Genomic DNA, 21,131 nt, shown 5'->3' with positions numbered 1-21,131 from the left:
AAAAGGTTGTTCCACTGAAGGATCATGTTGAATTCCTAGAAAATTTATTCTTCCAGGATCAAAACCTGCTAACCAACGTCAGTATAATCGTGAGAATCCATGGTAGGAAGAATATCTTTAACTTCAGCCAAGTAAGCTTCGACGTAATCATCAGTAAGAATTGAGTTGATGTCATGCTTGAGCCGGTACTGGAGAATAAAGTGAGCAGTCACGTCAACACCTTTCTTAAACCGTTTGAGGACCTCAAAATCTTTGGCAGCTGTCTTGCTATGATGATCAAAATTGTTCTCCTTTTGGTTGATAATATGGCGGAGTAAACAATCGTGGAGATGCACATCGACAAGCTTATGCCTTCCAAGAACCGTCTCGATTTTAGGAGAGGAAGTAAGAATAAAAATTTTGTCTTCTAATTTGGTCAGCTTAGCCAGATTATTTTCCTTTGAGATCCGAGAAAAAGAGATCTCAGTTCTATAGGTAAACCACTCTTGAAATTCTCGTAGTCTTAAGCGTACGGTTTTGAGAATTTGTGATAGAATGAGGGTGGATTCAATTTTTGAGACAGATGGAGGTTTATTTGATGGGATCAACATAGATTTACTTTTGTATTTCAAAGCTTCTTTAGGAACCTTGGAAGAGGATGGAGCAGTAGGTTCAACAATATTTATTCCACTCACCGGTCGAGTGGGTAATGCAGTAGAGGTAAGAGGTTCCTTGACCGCAGTTTGTGTAGTTACTGCCTGGACCGGTGGTGGTGGTGGTGTAGGCATCTCCTCGACCGTTATGGATTGAAAAATTGTCTCAACTTGTGAAGATAGGGGTACTAATGTGACATCTGACAGAGACTTCAGCTTCTTTGTCTTTTGTTGATCACCTTGTTCACCTATTTTCTTGGCTGCTTCTGCTGCCAAAAACTTGATGAAGTGGAGCATTATCGAACTCCTCTACTTAGATAAATTTGTGTTTCAGAGGCTTGGAGAGTTTCTTCTAACTAACGCAACCTATGTAGCTCTAATTTCTTGCTTGATCACTCTGAGGGTGTCATCAGTTACCTGATTCTTCTTCAGAAACTTTTTAATCGTATCCACATTTAGCCATTTGGCGGCATGAAGAGGTTCTGTTGCAGAAAAATCAACACCAATAAGACTCAACTGATGGCATATTTGTTGAGAAAAACCTTCGAATTGACCTTTGCATTTGATCATTTCACAAAGAGTAGTGCAGAGAATATTTGAACAGTTGACGTTTAACTTCAAGGCTATTGAAGCCATGTACTGGAACTTCTCTATTGTCAATTTTTGGTAGGAGCCAACTCTAGAAAAAAGGGCTTTGGCCACAATTTTGGCCAACAATCTTTAGGGAACCTTGATGTTTTGTTTAAGAGCTGGGATCTTGATCGGTGCACCGTCGAGAGAGAATTCCAGAGCCCATTGAGAGGCATTCCCATCGGGAAGCTCTGAGCATTTGCTCAAACCCTTGGTGGGAAATTTAAATGCACCACCGAAAAATGGTTGATCAAAATAGTAGTTATTGCCATTGATGATGCAGAAAATTTTCCCATGGACTATTTGTGCAGAGGCAAAGAATTGTTTGACCATCGGTAATTTGAAGATGGAGCAGCCCCTGAGAAATTTATTCAAACCTTAAGCCTGCAACATGTTGAAAATATCATATATCCCTGCGTTTTTCACCGAGTTAACTGCCTCAAAGTTGATTCCCAAACATGTCTTTTGGATTGACATTGTGTTGATCTGCAAACAAGGAAGATTGGCAGAGAGAAAGTGAAAGCACAAGGGAATATGATGAATATTATGAATGCGTTAATGTAAAGAGACAAGTAATTGAACATATACAGGTTTTGATGGGCCAGAGTTGATATACTATGTGTACGATTTGGATTTTGAAATTTGAATTTTGAAAAATAGCGCGTGAAATAACCATACATGGGATGCAGACGTGTACTTAACATAACTGCGGACTGCCCATCGTTCCTAATTTATTTTATTAAATTAATAATGTTGATGACGGCCATAATGATAGCATCACGAGTTCCAAAGATTTCTCTCGATCGGTGGTCAGAGAAGACTTTGTACTAGATGAGACTCAACCGCCAATCGGGCATGTCATCAGAAGTCATCATTAAGTTAAACATACGTACACATAGCATTTAAGTTACCATAATTACACTCGGGAAAATACTAGAGGCGAAGATGTGAATAGTCATGTGACTCTTTGCCTTCCACCTCTTGGCTATAAATATAATATGCTTATCGATGGCTTGAATCAAACACTTGTATCCGCAAACACATCTATAATCAGAAGATAAATGTCTGGTCCAGTAGATATTGCAGCGGAGTTCTACAACAGAGTTCTTGAATCCCGGAAGCGAGAGTATGAGGAGATCGTCTTCTAGAATACGATGAAAACTTGGCTCCAGATTGAGAGCCTACGGAGCTTCAGAACCAATGCCTTCCCTCTTCTTTCTCCAGCCACTGCCCGACGACTGTTGGCAAGAGAGATGCGATACAAAAGATTGCTGGGCACCACTAGCACCAAGGACATCTTGAAGCCGGAGGGTGTCCTACTCTTCATGCTCTTCACAGAGTGTGAGGAATTGAGGAAGATTACTTCCTATGAAGGTTATGCCAGAACCTTCATCAGTGGGCTTATCCTTTGGATGAATCTGCGTAAGTTAGCCATAGATAAGGATATCTCTAATGTAACTGCAAACCTTTAACATTAATGAGATGCTAGTTTCCCAATATGCTTGTCTTTTGATTTTATATATATTGTGTTTACCATTAATCATGCTAAATCATATGCTAATACACAAAATAATTTAGTAATAAAGGGGTTCTACAGAAAATATTAAGTGCAAGAAGTTCCCCCTAAAATCATGCATATTAACTCAATTCAACTAAGCCAAGAATATTTTGGAAATAAGAAAACTTAGCGTCTGGAAGGAGCTTAGTGAAGATCTGTAGCTTGTTGCTCGGTAGAGATATATTTCAACTTGATTTCCTTCTTCAACACATGATCCCTTATGAATTTATGTCTCACATCAGTGTGTTTTGTCCTTGAGTGTATTACGAGATTGTGGGTAATAGTAATGACACTTGTATTGTCACAGAAGATTGGAGCTTCACTGGATCGGATCCCATAATCATATAGATGTTGTTGGATCCAAAGTATTTTGGCACAACAGTTTCCAGGTGCTAGGTACTCAGCTTCAACGATAAAGGTGGCTATTGATGTCTAATTCTTGCTAAACCACGAAATAAGCCTATCCCCAAGGAATTGATAGGAACTGCTGGTGATATTTTTTATCTATCTTTCAACCAGAATAATCTGCATTTGAGTATCCAATGAGGTGAAACTTGAGTCTTGGGGATACCAAAGACCCACATTGGTTGTTCCCTTAAGATATTTAAGGATGCGTTTGGCAGCATTTTGTGATTGTTTAGGTGCAGCTTGAAATCTAGCACACAAGAATACTACGAACATAATATCGAGATGAATAGCTGTTAAATATAAAATAGATCCTATAAGACCTCGATACATTGTAGCCTCGACTACTGTTCCCCCTTCGGCTTTGTCTAGCTTGATTGATGCACTCATAGGGGTTGATGCGGTCGAGCAGTTTTCCATCCCAAATTTCTTGATAAGCTCATTGGCATACTTAGATTGATTTATGAATATACCCTTATCAATTTTTTTTGACTTGTAATCCAAGGAAGAAATTTATCTCGCCCATCATGCTCATGTCAAAAAATTTTTGCATTAGCTTTGAAAATTTCTTCACAGTTTGGGGTTAGTTGACCCAAAGATTTTATCATCTGTATGAGAAATATATGATCTCCATTAAAAAATTTGAACAAGGCCTTATCGACCATTCTTATTTCAAAGTCATGGTCAAGTAAAAAGATTGAGTGAGTATCATACCATGCTCGTGGGGCCTGCTTTAATTCATACAAAGCTTTGTCAAGTTTATAGACGTAATAAGGTATAGTTAGATTTACAAAACCTTATGGTTGCTCAACATACACCTCTTATTGAAGTAGTCCATTCAGGAATGCAAATTTGACATCCATTTTATACACCTTGAAGTCCTTGAATGCTGCATATGCTAGGAAATTTCGTATGGATACAAGTCTAGTGACCGTTGCAAAGGACTCATCAAAGTCGATTCTTTCTTCATGTCTAAATCCTAGGGCAACCAGTCTTTCTTTGTTTCTAACCACGGTGCCATTTTCATCTAGCTTGTTCCTATACACCCATATTGTTCCAATAACATTTTGATCTTTGGGGCGAGGAACCAGATTCCAAACTTCATTCCTCATAAATTGATTAAGTTCTTCTTGAATGGCCTCTATCTAGATTGCATCTAGTAATTCTTCATCGATATTTTTGGGCTCCAGCTATGGGATAAAAGTTGCATGCAATAGTTCATCAATAATTTGTTTTCTATTTCTTAAAGCAGTAGAAGGGTCACCTATGACCAACTCAGGTGGATGATCGCTATTCCACAGGAAGTATGGTACATGAGGATCTGTATCTTGATATGGTGGAGCTTCTTCTTCATCAGCTCCTGTATCAGCTTCTCTAATGTCCTCGATCGGTTGATCTTGATCTTGCCTGATTAGATCTTCATTATTGGCCATTTGAACGGTCGAGGGCTCTTGATCAACTCTTCTTCTAGTACAATCCTCACTGTCACTCTCATCCATGAGATTTGTGTTTTCCAATCTGTTACTTATATCATTTATATTAAATTGTGATTGATCTGCACATACAGTAGACTCATCAAATATAACATGAATGGTTTTCTCGACTGTCAGTGACTTATTATTGAACACTCTGTAAGCTCGACTGACTGAAGAGTAACCAATAAAGATGCCTTAATGTCCTCTGTCACTCCTGATTATATTTATCACAGATGACTTATCCTTTTGAAAATGTTTTAAAAGTTTTAATAATAATCTAAAATTCTTAACTAAAATAATAGATATTCCCAAACTATTTATAGAAAATCGGATTATACCTTCGTCCGTCGTTAGCCCGTTTATGTCGAATGTCCCAGAACTTGTGCACAACTTTGCTACAACTCCGAAGACGCCTCGCCAAGGCCCGTCCCTCACCAAGAAAGGCTAGAAGCCCCTAATATACTCAAGAAGCGAGAGGGAAAGTTGTGAATTAGTGATAAGTGCATTTTGTGTACATTATTTCGTGATAGATTTATGTCTATTTTGTGTGCTTTCATATTGTTTTTATGTGTTTTATGTGTTTTAGTGCATGCTTGTGTATTTCACTCCTCGGGTTGATTTTGTAGGAAAATGGATTTTTGAAGAGTGAATTACGGAGTAGCTTTGTTCAAAAAATCAAATTTAATTTTACCGTTTCAAATGAATTTTAAGATGTTTTGAAGATGCTGTCCAAATTTCAGCTCGATCCGACGGCTAGATCTCGAGATATGAATTTTTCAAATTCGTTGCTCGCAGCAGAAAATGCATGGCCCGCGCGCGAGTCAGAGGTCCAGAATTCTGTTTTTTTGTTCTGCGCGCGGGCGGGACTTCTTCCACACGCGCGCGCAGGTTTCGGCGTCAGACTATTTCAAAAAGTTCTTGTATTGGAAGGAAATTAATTGGTAGGAGTTTCGGACCATATAAATAGAAGATATAACATATTGTTTAGGGTTCCGAAGTTCCAGAACGCAGACAACGCGGAGGAGGCGGCTACAAGGCTTGGGAGAGAAGATTTCTCTTTTATTTTCTTCTTATTTCTTTATTTTATTTTTTTAATTATTGTTTTCAATTATTAAGTAGTTTTTTTTCAACCAAGATGACGTAATTGGGCCGAACAAATTCATGTAGAAAACTTGGATGTTTGTTTGGGATTTTTCAGATTTATATTTGTCTTGTGAATAGCCCGATCAACTGTTTGATTGCATGTTAATCAATTCCAAGTAGACAGAGGAGGTATTGATTTCGATCACTCTGATAATTAACACATGGTAAAACCGACTAGAAATAGAATTCGGTTTCAGTGTGCGGTTTGGGTGTCAACTGAATTTTCATAAATATTTAATGCATTCAAATTTGATTAGAATTACGAAAGATTAGTTCGTCAATATTTTAATAGGTTTGATTGTTCTAGAAATAGACCTTTGAATAAGATAGGAGAATTCTCGTGATCTAAGATTAAAACTGAGTCCTGAATCAACTACATATTACATGATTTGTTTTGTACCTACGTGTGTCTTGGTTGTCTCGTTTTAATTATTTTTATCTTCAGTTATTTTACTTCTTATTTCTTTAGAAGTTTTTATTTTAAATTCTTATTTTATTTAAATCAAATTGCTTTTATGATTTTGTCTAGATTAAGCTAAATAATTAATTCTTGAAAATTGACTGCAGTCCCTGTGGGATCGATACTTGGACTCTCAGTCCGCTTTACTATCACTTGACCTGGTCCGCTTGCCAGTATATTTTTATCAAACCGATTTTAGCGGTCAAGTTTTTGGCGCCGTTGCCGGGGACTGTTTAGTTAATATTAGGATAGATTATTTTCTTGAGACTAGATATTTTATTATTGTTATTTATTTATTATTTTTTATTAATCTTATTGTTTTTTTGCTTGTGAGGTACTTAGAGATGGATCATCGACAGGTGTTCACAAGGTTTGGCCAACAATACTGGGAGTCTTTCCATGCTTCTTGGGGAGATTCAATGATTTGGCGAACAACTTTAGATGCCATGATTTTTCAAACTACACTCTAGTTAAAATTTTTTAAGGTGGTTTGGATGCGACAACAAGAAGTTGGGTAGATTATGGAGTTTTGTCAACTGACAGTCACTTGTTTCACAGAGATTACGACAATGCGATGCACTTTTTAAATGATATGACAGATTTTGACTACCATTGGCATCGTGATCCTTCACTGCAAGGTTGGAGTCACAAATATCCTCCAGAATTAAACCCCAAAAATTTTGCGAAACAACCACCGGAGTATCAAGAAGAGTGTATCGGGTATTTTGAGGATGATCATGTGGCTCAGTTGGAGAACATGGTGCGACAACATAAAGAGATAAATCAGTTCTTAGAAAGCCGTATCAAGTCTTTGAGTCTTCTGGAAGAACAGATTGCGCTTCTTAGATAACCAATTTTTTAGATTTGCCAAGAGAATGAAATAATTGAGCCAGAGCAAGAAGAACTATTTTTTAAAGAATCTTTATGTGATGAGGAGCCAAAAGTTATAGTGGAGGAGGAAGAAACATGCAAGGCAAAATATTTGACCTTGTCAATGGTCTTTACTTGTACACCATTAGAAGATACGTTCTTGTCATTGACACCACCTCCAACATATTCCATTCTCAATGAGCTTCAGCCTAGATTCAGAGTCTCCTTAAAAAAGAAAAAATTCATACTGAGTTTTGTTGGACCGAAGAGCTTCCCATGCATATATCACGCCAAGCTTGAGGGCGTACACAATCAAGACCCATACGTAGAGTCGTATGATTCTTACTATGGGCAGCAGCCGCTCTTTGATGGTTGCTACAGCATAGTCGGGCATTAGACTATAAACTTAGCGCTGACTGGGAGGCAACCCAGTGTTCTTTACCTTTCTTTTTAGTTTATTTTGGCGTAGTTTTATTTTTATCTTTATTTGATTTATGCTTCTTTCCCATGCTAGTTTTCCATGTCGGCCGTTATACCCAGTCTGCTGCTATCGCCCGAACTGCTACTGCCAAGAAGAAAAAGGACGAATACGCAACCAGGGGAGTGTTATTTTTGTTTCATTGTGTGTTTGTTTTGCATTTTGTTCATTGTTCTAAAGCATTGAGGGAAATGCTTTGGATAAGTATGGGGGTAGATTAGTTTTGTTTGTGTTGTTGTTTTCATTCATTTGGTTTTGTTTATTGCATATAGTTCGTATTCATGCATCTCATTATGTTTTGTGTTTTTGTTGTGTGAATAAGTAGAATGATGAATATTGGCCGATGATGATAGAGTTGTGAAAAAAAAAATTAAACAATTTTGCTTTTGATTGAACATGAGAAGCTGTTGATTGAATCGTGAATCATATTAAGCACACATGTTAGACTAGTGTAGTGTAACGATGTAATTGATGAAGTTCGTGTTTGCTTGATCATTACACGACAATAGGTGTTTGTTGTTCATGATAGTGCTTTGGATTCTTGATAGTTGTTATACATTGCATGTATGATCTTGGGCGTACCTATAAAATTTTTGAAAAAACTTTTTTTGAAAATTAAGTTAACTCCATCCGGGTTACGAGCAGAGATTTAAATCCTAATCTCTTGTTCTTGACTAAGTATGCGGATTCCATGGGGTTGAAAATTTGAAAATTTAAAATAACAATTCCACCCGGGCTTGGAAAATGATTGAAATCCTAATCGTTTTTCCATAGCTAAGTTTTCGGGTTAAATGAGATTGATGCTCCATCCGGGCTATAGATGAGGGGATTGAAATTCGAATCCTATCTTAGTTATAGCTAAGTTTGCGGGTAATTATTGAGGCTTATTAAAAATACCGGGTGCAAAATCCGGAGGTACGTAATTAAACTCAAGAAAGTACATGTTTTTGTTTGGGATTGTTGGGATGACGGAGTGCTGGATTGTGATACTTGCACTGATTTTTCATAGGTCGCTAAGCATTCTTAGGACAGATTCTTTTGAAGTTGCATGAAACTTGAATGACATGGCACACACTCACGTTTAAGTTAAACTGACAATGTATTCTGAACAATCAGAAGTTTTTGTGGTTTTTAGTTGTTGAGTTTGAAACTTATCGGAGGATATGTTGTCCATGATTCATTCTTACTTATGTCATTGTTTGCATTTTGTTTTTGCATATCTTGCTCGAAGGCGAGCAAGGTTTAAGTATGAGGGTGTTGATAAGTGCATTTTGTGTGCATTATTTCGTGATAGGCTTATGTCTATTTTGTGTGCTTTCATATTGTTTTTATGTGTTTTTATGTGTTTTAATGCATGCTTGTGTATTTCACTCCTCGGGTTGATTTTGTAGGAAAATGGATTTTTGAAGAGTGAATTATGGAGCAGCTTTGTTCAAAAAATCAAATTTAATTTTAGAGCAATCCAAATCCGATCTTCACAGTTCAGAATAAAGTTCAAGATGTTTTAGAGATTTTGTCTAAATTTCAGCTCAATCTGACGCCTAGATCTTGAGATATGAATTTTTCAAAAAAATCGTCGCTTGCAGTAGAAAATGCATGGCGCGTGCGAGTCAGAGGTCCAGAATTCTGTTTTTTTGTTCTGCGCGTGCGGGACATCTTCCACACGCGCGCGCGGGTTTCGGCATCAGACTTTTCCGAACAGTCCTTGTATTGGAAGGAAATTAATTGGTAGGCATTTCGGACTATATAAAAAGAAGATATAACATATTTTTTAGGGTTCCGAAGTTCCAGAACGCAGAAAATGCAAGGGATGCGACTACAAGGCTTGGGAGAGAATATTTCTCTTTTCTTTTCTTCTTCTTTCTCTATTTTATTTTTTTAATTATTGTTTTCAATTATTGAGTAGTTTGTTTTCAACCAATACGGCGTGATTGTGCCGAACAAATTCATGTAGTAAACTTGGATGCTTGTTTGGGATTTTTTAGACTTGATTTTATTTTATTGATTTTCAGATTTATATTTGTCTTATGAATAGCCTGATCAAATGTTTGTTTGCATGTTAATCGATTCCAAGTCGACAGAGGAGGTATTGATTTCGATCACTCTGATAATTAAAACATGGTAAAACCGACTAGAAATAGAATTCGGTTTGAGTGTGCGGTTTGGGTGTAAACTCAATTTTCACAAATATTTAGTACATTCAAATTTGATTAGAATTACGAAAAATTAGTTCGTCAATATTTTAATAGGTTTGATTGTTCTAGAAATAGACCTTTGAACAAAATAGGAGAATTTCCCATGATCTAAAATTAAATCTGAGTCCTGAATCAACTACATGTTACATGATTTTTTTGGTACCTACGTGTGTCTTGGTTGTCTCGTTTTAATTAATTTTATCTTCAGTTATTTTAATTATTATTTATTTAGAAGTTTTTATTTTAAATTCTTATTTTATTTAAATCAAATTGCTTTTATGATTTTGTCTAGATTAAGCTAATTAATTCTTGAGAATTGACTGTAGTCCCTGTAGGATCGATACTTGGACTCTCAGTCCACTTTACTATCACTTGACCTGGTGCGCTTGCCAGTAGATTTTTATCAAACAGATTTTAGCGGTCAATTAGCAAAGAAAATGGGCTCTCGGATGCCATATTTATAACCGGAGATCGAACGTTCCAAACTCCAGATCGGACGTTCCGATCTCCGCATACATGCCACGTTCCGAACTGACATGATCGAATGCTCCAATCCCTAATTCGTAATTTTCGATCTCATGCATGCAGCTACGTGTTCAGACATCAATGACACGTCACAAGTGCGCATGGGATAACTCGATCGGACGTTCCGATCTCACCTTTGGATGTTTCGATCTAACTTTGAACACCATTGTTTGATCCGATCACTTCAGGTCTTCCGATCTCGTTCGGACCTTCCAAAATTATCCAAGTCCACTTCTACCCTCTGACCATTTATGACGTCCTGGAGTCGATTTATTGGTTCGATTAATCAAATTAAAATAACTTAATTAAGTTTAACCATTTAATCTTTTAAAATGGGACTGGGTCACTACTGGAACGTTTCAGTGATAGATAAGATTCAGTTTGTTACTGGGTTAGTGCCAAGGGAATATAGTAATTTTATCATCTAACTTCATCAAAAATAAATATTGAGGTTTTCTGTTGACAGAGTTTTCTGGGAAATGGTACTCCTTGACAATGACAATTTTAAACAGTTTGAAATACAATTTGTATTGTGATTGGATAAGACTGAGTTCTAAGTTTAGTAGATGTGAACAGTGACGTCCAGTAGGAACCAAAAAAATGTATCGGTTTGACAATGTGTTTATTTTCTTGGAGATTTATTTGAGTCTCAGTTCCTAAGGTGTTATTGTGGTTACATTCTTAGGTATGACCTAGACCTGATTTCGGGGACGAATCTCTTAAAGAGGCGAGAATGTAGTAACTTGATTCCCATTTCAAGTAATTAATTGTCTAAGCATGTTTAAAATATTAAAACATGAAAGGAGCCCTTATTTGGGAAAAATAATAAGAAATTCGACTTCAAGACGTTCGGATATGGTCCGAAAGGAATTCTGGGTCCGAGTAGTTCGAAAAGTCCAAACTTGGGCTAAGATAGTTCAAAAGGTCTGAACAAGTTCAGAGAGCAAGTGATAGTTATGTTTGTGTTGCACATTTTAATGTCATTTAGTTGTTGTTTTGCATTCATTTATGTGTTTTAATTACGTATTTTTTTTCGTATTGCATATTTTGTGTCTACATGATTGTTTCCCGGTTTTGATGTGCAGGTTGTGCGTTGCGGAGGACATATGGATGGACCTTTGGAACAAGGGAAATGCTGAAGATATTTTGAAGGATAGTTGGCCGCTCGATCTGCAAGCTTCTACCAATCGAGCGGGTCATGTGAGGAAGCAAAACAATAGGAATGAAGTTTAGTCTCGCTCAGTCGGTTAACTTTTAACAATCGAGCGGCAACATGAAGTTTGAAGGACGGTAGGATTACATTTTTGGTCTCGCTCGATCGGTCAATCTTTACCGATCGAGTGAGCGTCGCTGTTCGGGAAGAAATTTTTATTTTTTGAAACTCTTTTATTTTGGACTCTAAACTTTTATTAGGATTTTGTTTTCTCTTTTCAGAGGGTAATAATCAGATTTTGAAGTTCTCTTTGGCGGCTAGGTTTAGTGTTTTACCTTTTCTGAAGATTTATTCCTTTTTTTTTAATTTTTCTTTGGTTTTTCATGAATCGTGGTAGCTAAACTTAGAAATTGGTTGAGGACGATGAACCCTTGATGTTGTTTATTCATGAGATTCGAATTTTCAGTGTTTAATTCTTATTGAGTATCAAAAGTTGTTTTGTTTTATTTAATGCTTGTGTGATAGATTTTAGGATTGATCACTCTAGGATTTTGTCATACAAACTATAGCTAAATTAGAATTCAAATCCGTAATTTTTTGAATAAACTAATTTGTGAAGCAACTACAATTAATAATCGTCCGCTTGTGAGTTTATTAATTTGTAGGAACAACAATTGACTACATTAAATGCAACCGCTTGTGTATGTGTTGTCTAGATTCGTCACTTTCACTAGTTTGCATGATATCGTGGATTTAAATCTAATCGTTTGTATTGGGTTGATTCATTGGTAAGGGTTAATGTCGAACGCTTGTGTTAAGTTAACTAAGATTAAGGTGAAACATGAATTAAATTTTCAATGACAAATATTTAGTGGAATTAATTATTTTTAGGCAATCAATGATTGAATGAATAAATATCAAGGGTGTAATCGAATGATACCAAGACTTGTTTCTTATTGATTTCTTCAGTATAATTTTAATCTTGCACGTTAGTGATAAACTTGAATTTTAAATTGCTTAATTTTTTAGTAGTTAATCTCAAACTCAAAAACTCCTTTATTTTATTTTAGAACACATTAAGTTTTTCTTTCCTCGTGGGAACGATCCCTACTCTCACTACTGCATATCTTATTTATCTGAGTTGAGTCGGGTAATTTGGGCGTGACACGATAAGCGCTACCAACAAGGGTGAAATTTGGAAGGTTCGAACGTAAAATCAGAAGGTTCGAACTCCCTTGGGCAAAAAAGACATGGGCTTTGATTGGTGATTTTATGAGGGATAGTTCGGAAGCTCTGAACACCTATATCGAAAGGTCGAAAGGTCCAAAATTGTCTATGTAAGATCCGGAATTATTTGATTTAATCCGAGATTAATTAATTTTAATCTGAGAATATTTAATTTGAGAATTTTAGAGTTTAGATTTAAATTCTAATATTCTTAAATTATGTAGGATTGAAATTGAATTAAAATAGGGGCCGAAGACCGAATTGCAAATATTGAATAATTGAGGGATTAAAATGTAATTTGGCCAGAAAATAACACATTTTCTTGCTTAGTCATCTATTTGCACGTGTACTTTGCATATTGCATTCTGAAATTCAGAACAAAGTGCCGAGATCTTCTTTTTTCATTTGATTTTGATTTTCAAATCCTCGTAAATTTTGATTTGGTTGTCCGAATTTAATTCCAAATATAGTTCCGGAATCCTTGAGACAAGGGATTCGATTTCGTGTAAGTATCTCCATGATTCCATCTGTTTTGAGATGTTGTATGTTGAAGAAATCAGTTTATGAGCATAAATATTTGTTCTTGAGTTTTTATACATTCCGATATCGAAACCGAATCGAAGATTAAATGTCGTATGACGTTATGATGATTTTCAGAAGTATGTTTGATTTTTATAGCTGCTGGTATGCTGATTTATGGTATTATATTGCTGTTATATTATGTATATGAAGTTATATGAATGATAGAATGGTTTCGATGTTTTGTCGGTTATCGATTTTCAATCGCTACGCCGTCGATTTATGATTTGAGGCTGTTTCGGTGTCCTATGATTGAGCTGAGGATCTCATAATGTCATAAATGATGTTTCTTGGTTATAAGCATTATATTTCAGATTATTAAGAGCTTGATCAATTCATGAAGTCCACCTTCGACCCGAAGAAGATTTGCTTGAGGTTTGAAGTTGTTCTTTGAGGATGAAATGATGGAATTGAGAAGATTTGTATGTGAGGTTGAATAGATTTTAATATGAGTTCTTGATACTCTATTTCGGATTTGAAGTACCGACAAGAACGAGAAAGGTATAAGACGACATCGCAAGTCAGGGATTTGTAACTCGAGAATGAAGCTTCTTGAGTTGTCCCGCAAAAATCACAAACTTGTTTATTGTTTGTATTTAGATTGTTGATGTTTTTTTAACCATATCAGGTTGTGAATCTTTATTTGATATGATATTATATGAGATATGAATTGATTCTTATGCCAAGGTCTGAGGCGATCTTATTTTTGAGTCTGATGAGACGACGATAGATGGATATCCATGTCAAGATCCTATACGAATCTTGAAGGCAAAGAGTGTGATAGGAATCAATTCTTATATATGCGTTTACTCTATTCTTGAGTTGAAATTTTAAGACTCGATATGCTTTTATTTAACGCATGTATATGTTGATTATACTGAGATTGTATTCTCACCGGACATTCCCGGCTGTTGTCTTGTTTTGTATGTGTGCATGACAACAGATGGGGCAGAAGCTGGCCAAAGTCGACGAGGGTAGCTCATGAGAGAAGATTAGATGTGGACTCGGGTTGTTTGTAGTTGAAATGTTGTATATAAGCCTAGCAAGCATGTTATAAAACATTTTAGTTGATGTTCTTGAGAAATTGATGAACATCTTGTATAATTTCATGCTTTTGGTTGGATTTCAAACTCTTGGTTTGATGTATTAGCTAGTGATAAACTTGTGTAGATCTTGTTCTATGTATGTATACATGTTTTGGGACTTCAATATGATGGATTGGAGTGGTTGGAAGGATCATATTTCACAGCTAAAAAACAGAGCATGAATCTTCCCAGGGCAGCGCCCGGTCTGCAGAAAAGAGCAGACCGAGCGCAGCTCCCTTTTATCAAAACCGAAGGTTGGAGAGTTTGGGGGCGCCCAGTCGGCGATTTTAACCGACCGAGCGCACCCCTCTTTAAAAAAAACTATTGTGTTTGATCTTCTTCCTTCCTTGTTTAATTACTATGTGCCCTAAGAATGAGATTAGCAACCCGAGGCCCCACAGTCTGCAGCTTGAGTTTTCCAATCACACTTACATGTGTTAGGTGCACGCGAGTTCGGAAGGTCCAGACTTGAGATCGGAGCTTCCAATCGTGTTGTATAAATAGAAGCCGAGACTTCTCCTAGTAGCGTGTGTTTAGGAAAAGAAGATAACCTGCACACAGTTGATGAAGAATCAATTTTACTCAGCTATCGAAACATTCAACCAGAGCTCAACTGAAAGCATGAAGATACTGGATTCATTTTATCAGCCGATGCCTTGAACTGATCAAGAGTCCAAGAAAGCCAAACTAAATCAATGGAACTCTTGTGGATAAAATATTCCGTACAAGATCAAGTGTCGAAAGCTGAAGCACAACAGTGTACCATCCTATCAGGGAATTTCTGCGGAAAAGACAAGTTAACAGAATTGATTTGAATTCAAATGAGCCGTTGCACACCGAGTATAAATACCCATCTTTGAGACACTTCAAATTATCCGACTCAATAAGAATTCTCGCAACACATACTCAAGTTTATAGAGGTAAACTGAACTCATTCATTTTACCCACTAAATCAAGAAATCAAATATCTTGAAGCCTATCATCTAAGATTCGAAAAACACAAGCACATATATGTGTATTGAAGATCAAACAGTGCTAAGTGTTGTGTAATACCCAGTATTGTATCAGTGTGATCAGTTGAGGTGTTGCACACCTTATTTTAACAAGAATCAGTCGTGAACTGTGTTATTGAGTGTTATAAGAGTTATGGGATAGGTCGTGTGTGTAAGTCCCAGTCTTGGAGTAGGCTGTTGCAAGTTGATTATAATAGTCAAAATTTTCTAGAGTGAATACTTTCGAGGAGGAAGAAGGGGTGAAGTAGGAGTATTCAAAATCTCCAAATATCCATAAACAAACTTAGGTGTTTTTACTTTCAGTTTATCACACTCACACACAATCCATCGATTCAATTAGTTCAATCTGTCAGTTGGAATCTTTCCGCACAATACCCTTGTTTTTCAATTGACATCAACACACGAGAAAGAAATAGTTTGGTTGACCAACCTCAATTGAACCAAACTAAGAGTTTTGGAGATCAAATGCAACAGATTTCAAGAGATCAGTTAGAACTCCATCTTTATGGCTGATGGTGATCTTCCACTAATTAGTGAGCAAGATCTTGAACAAACTTTCCAAGTACATAGTTATTTGACTTCAACTCCAATATATTTACAAGAGAGGAGCTGGCAGAGGCATTACATGACATGGCCAATGAGTACCAGAGAATGTGCTTAGCATTCAAAGAAGTTAAAGCTAAGAAAAATGATTTTCCAGACTGTTCAACTATGTCAGGTGGCTGTTAAAATCGACAGCTGTACAATGGGAGGCAAGAAGGTGACGGGTTGAGGCCTAGACATTGGGTATATATATTTTTTCTATCAAGTTTATATCTGTGTGTGTAAAAAAAACAACGTAAAAAGACATTAGTTAGGAAAAAGGGTTTTCATAGGTATCTGGTATTAGAGAAATGTCAGATTTATCTTGGATTTGCTTCTTGAATTTTCTGGATTGGTATTTTTAAAGAACTAAGGCTTGAAAACATTTTATGTATGGAAGTGTTCATATAAGTTATGAATTAACCAAAGATTTTGACTTAAGATGAAAATTGGTTTGATGAATGGCAAATTATTTTTAGCTTTGGACAAGACCAATATATGAAAAGCTTGAGATAAATTTATAAAATCGGTTTTTGATTTACTATTTTAGAAATTCAATATAGAATGTAGTCTAATAAATATTATACGATTAATGATTGATTACGTTGAAAGATGGATAAAAAGTTTTACCTCACCACTGAATTGAGGCTTTATTTTTATAAGTAATGTTTTATTATTGGGCATTATCTTGAGTTTAAGGTTTCATTTAATGTTCATTTCCACTTCGAGATTTTCAATTAGTGATAGAATTATGATTTTATTCTAGCAAATTACATTAAGAGGAAACAATGATATCTTAGCATAAGAGTAAACTCTATCATCTTCAATTGAATGAGCAAGTCTAGTAATTGCTTTTGATGCATAAGTATCGTCATTGTGAGATTTTGGGTTTTTTAATACGATATAAGGTAATTATAATAGAACTTATTAAGAATATCATATTTTAGAAAGTGGACTAGGACCCTTCGGGTTATTGAAATATAGAATATTTTAAAATATTGTTGGACCGGGCTTGTAAGACTAAAAAAAAAATAAATAGAAACTTAGCGTAAAAAAAAAAGAGAGAAGAAACGTTAAAAAATAATGAAAAAGCAGAAAATAAAATGAAATAAAATCAACAACGCCCTTATCATTTCATAAAAATTTGATGACTTTCATAAAAACATAGTTTTTTGTAAAAAATAATAACATATATACGTAATAGATAGCTAAACTGATCCACGAGAGTCGTTACTTCCGTTCTTGATGTCAAATTTGAAAATATTTTTAAAAAATAATTTAAAAATATCAAAAACACCTTAAAAGATCATAAAAATACCTTTCGAACGTCAAAAAATGATTTTTTTTAAAAAACATATGATTTTTTAAAATTGCTTTTAAGTCCAATTATTTTTACTAAATTCAATTAAGTTCATATTTTATTTTAAAATAATTTTTATTTATTAAAAGTGTAAAAAAATAATATTAATTTTAAAATTATAAGAAATAAGTATCTTACTATTTTTATAATATATTTATATTTTACTCATTAATAAATTATTTATTCAAATATAATATAATTTTAAAATATTAATAAATATATAATAAAAGTGTATTTTTTCTATCTATATTAAATAATTATCCACTTTTTTTTTGAAAAAAATTGATATAAAAATTATATAGTAATAAATCCACGCTCAATAAAAAAATCATATACACGACTAAAATATATTTGATATCGATTAAAATATAAAAAAATAAATAAATATTTATTTATGTTTAAATTTAAGCACGAGTAAAAAAAATACAAACTTACAAATTATTAAATCAAGTGTAAATTTTAGGTCATTAGAAACACGTAAGTAAAGACAGTAATTGTGAATTTTTCTTATTAGATATTTTTTTCATTATATAAATCTTTAATGTTGAACATTATTTTTAATTGTCAACATAACAATACTAGATTTTGAAAAACTAAAATGTTGATTTAATTTTATTCAACAGTTTAAAAACAAGATCAATGGACTCCGATTATATATATATATATTTATTATATTTTCATCAATATATTACAATATTTGTTGTATAATTTGACTTGATAATTATTTATCATGATATAATTTTAAATAAATATGATATTTTTAAAATTAATCAATAAATAACTTTGAAAATAAAATCATGTACCTAAAAAATTTAGATTAAGGGTAAAATTGACCTTTTAATTTGATCATGTACCAATTAAACCATTTACAATAGTTCATATACCAATTTGACATTTTATCAATAGTTCGTGTACCAAAATGAATATTACTCTTACTAAAACCGTCGTTGTTTGTCATATTTCAATTAAAAAAGACAACGGTTTTTAAAAAATGTTGTCTTTGTTTGTGTAAAAAAACAGTTTTTAAATTATTGTCTATGAGCGGGTTTTTATGATCTACGACAACGATTTTAATTAACCGTTATTTATGTGCGTGTTTTTGGGGCGTTTAAAACTATTTTCTTATGTGCATGTATTTTAACTCTACGACAATATTTTTTCTAAATATTGTATTTTTACCTTTTTTTCACAACACATAAATACACTTGATAGAAAACAAGAAAATATACATAATGCCTAAGCCTCAACCCGTCACCTTCTCGCCTCCCACTATACAACAGTAGTATTTGACTCGTATCTTCTTCATCCGGCGTCAAAACTTCAAACGGTTTGAGTTGTATTCTTCCTTCCACCCGTAGCTTCGATATAAGCCATGAATCGCTATTTTTGATGATTTTTTCTACCTAAAGCAAGCCCTGTTCTTGACCTATTTCTGCACACTGTTTTTGTTGCGCTTTTTCAAGAATCCCAATTTTGATCTTGCAGTTTCCTACCGTGAGTGAGTTGTATTCGAGGTTTTAAATCAAGTGAAAGCCAGTCCCTGTTCTTTAGCTCATTCTAGTCCCTTTTCGACGAGCTTTCCGGCGAGTTCGACTGCTACTCCAGTCCAGCTAGCTACTTTAGCTTCGACTGATTCCGTTTTTATTATACAATTCACGTTTGAATCAAGGAATTTTTAATTTTTTTAAAATAAAAATTTTGAAATATTCATTGACCAAATCTCTCTCAGAATTCAATATTTGTGCCCAAATATGAATTTAACCACATTTTTTTGCTTTGTACCACATTTTTCATATCATCCAATGTTTAACTCAAGTTGTTATAGAAGTCCATTGTAACACATAATAAAATCATTTTAAATTTTTAATTTTTTCCATATAGGATAGACGTATCACAGTGCTAGTAGTTAATGGATATAAAAGTTTCATAAGATTACTCATCGAACATGAAGAATCTTGTGTGCATTTCTGAGATGAAGTTCACTGGCTTAAAATCACATGATTTTCATGTTTTAATGCAGCATTTATTTTCAATACTAATACGTGATGCACTGCCAAAACATATTAGATATGCCATCATAAGATTTTGCTTCGTATTCAAAGATATTTGTTGTAAGGCTATAGATGAAGCCAAGTTAGATGAGTTGCAATCTGACATAGTTGTTACGCTCTGCTTATTGGAGCAGTATTTCCCCTTCTTTCTTCATTGCTATGTTGCACTTAACAGTCCATCTTGTTCGAGAAGTCCGATTATGTGGACCTGTTTACTTTCGGTGGATGTATCCGTTCAAAAGTGCATGAAGGTGCTTAAGAGTTGTGTATGCAGTCTAAAACATCCCGAAAGTTTCATTTTTATGAGATATTCAACAAAATAAGTAATTGGGTTTTGTTTTGAATACCTCAACGGACTTGATCCTCTTGGGGTCCCTTAATCAAAACAAGACCCCAAATCAAATGTTCCAGGCTTCCTAGCATGCAAACCACCAATTAGAGTGCCACAAACAGATACAAGAACTTTTGATTGTGCTAAAAAATATGAAGAAGTATCTCCCTACATAATGTAAATTTACTACATTAATATATAATTATGCACATATGTGATTGTCAATATCTGTTGTCTAAAAAATATTATACATAAATATTTCCATAGTGAACATAAAACCATTATGAAGTCATTGTTTCCAAACAAATAAATAGATGAAAGATGGATACAAGATGCCCACAATAAGAGGTTCATTGGTTGGTTTTGTGCAATGGTTTGGTTGATGTAAAAACTTTTATGTAAGCATTTTACGGTGAGCAAGTTGTATCTACTATTTTAATCACCATTTTCAAATTGAATACATGTCAGGTGGCTGCTGAAATCGACAGATGTACAATGGGAGGAGAAAAGGTGATGGGTTGAGGCTTAGGCATTGGGTATATATATATTTTTTTCTATCAAGTTTATATGTATGTATGTAAAAAAACAACGTAAAAAGACATTAGTTAGGAAAAAGGAATTTCATAGGTACTTGGTATTAAATAGATGTCAGATTTATCTTAGATTTGCTTCTTGAATTTTCTGGATTTGTATTTTTATAGAACTAAGTCTTGAAAACATTTTATATATGGAAGTGTTCATGTAAGTTATGAATTAACCTAAGATTTTGACTTAAGATGAAAATTGGTTTGATGAATGGCAAATTATTTCTAGTTTTGGCAAGCTTTCCATATGAAATGAGAAAGAACTTTGAAGTGTCGTAAAAAGTTTAATAAATATTATGCGATTAATGATTGATTATGTTGAAAAGTGGATAAAAGTTTTTACCTCACCACTGAATTGAGATTTTATTTTTATAAGTAATGTTTTATTATTGGGCATTATCTTGAGTTTTAAGGTTTCATTTAGTGTTCAGTTCAACTTCAAGATTTTCAATCAGTGATAGAATTATGATTTTATTCTAGAAAATTACATTATGAGGAAACAATGATATCTTAGCATAAGAGTAAACTCTATCATTTTCAATTGAATGAGCAGGTCTTGGTAAATTAGCTTTCGATGCCTAAGTACCGTATTTGTGAGATTTTGGGTTCTTAACACGATAGAAGGTAATTATAATAGAACGTATTAAGAATGTTATATTTTAGGAAGTGTACTAGGACCCTTTGGGTTATTGGAATATATAATATTTTAAAATATTGTTGGAAACTTTAGCCGGACTGGAGTAGCAGTCGAACTCGCCAGAAAGCTCGTGGAAAATGGACTAGAATGAGCTAAAG

This window comes from Henckelia pumila, chromosome 2, assembly GCF_033568475.1.
Source record: "Henckelia pumila isolate YLH828 chromosome 2, ASM3356847v2, whole genome shotgun sequence".
NCBI lineage: Eukaryota > Viridiplantae > Streptophyta > Magnoliopsida > Lamiales > Gesneriaceae > Henckelia > Henckelia pumila.
This window is presented reverse-complemented; position numbering follows the sequence as displayed.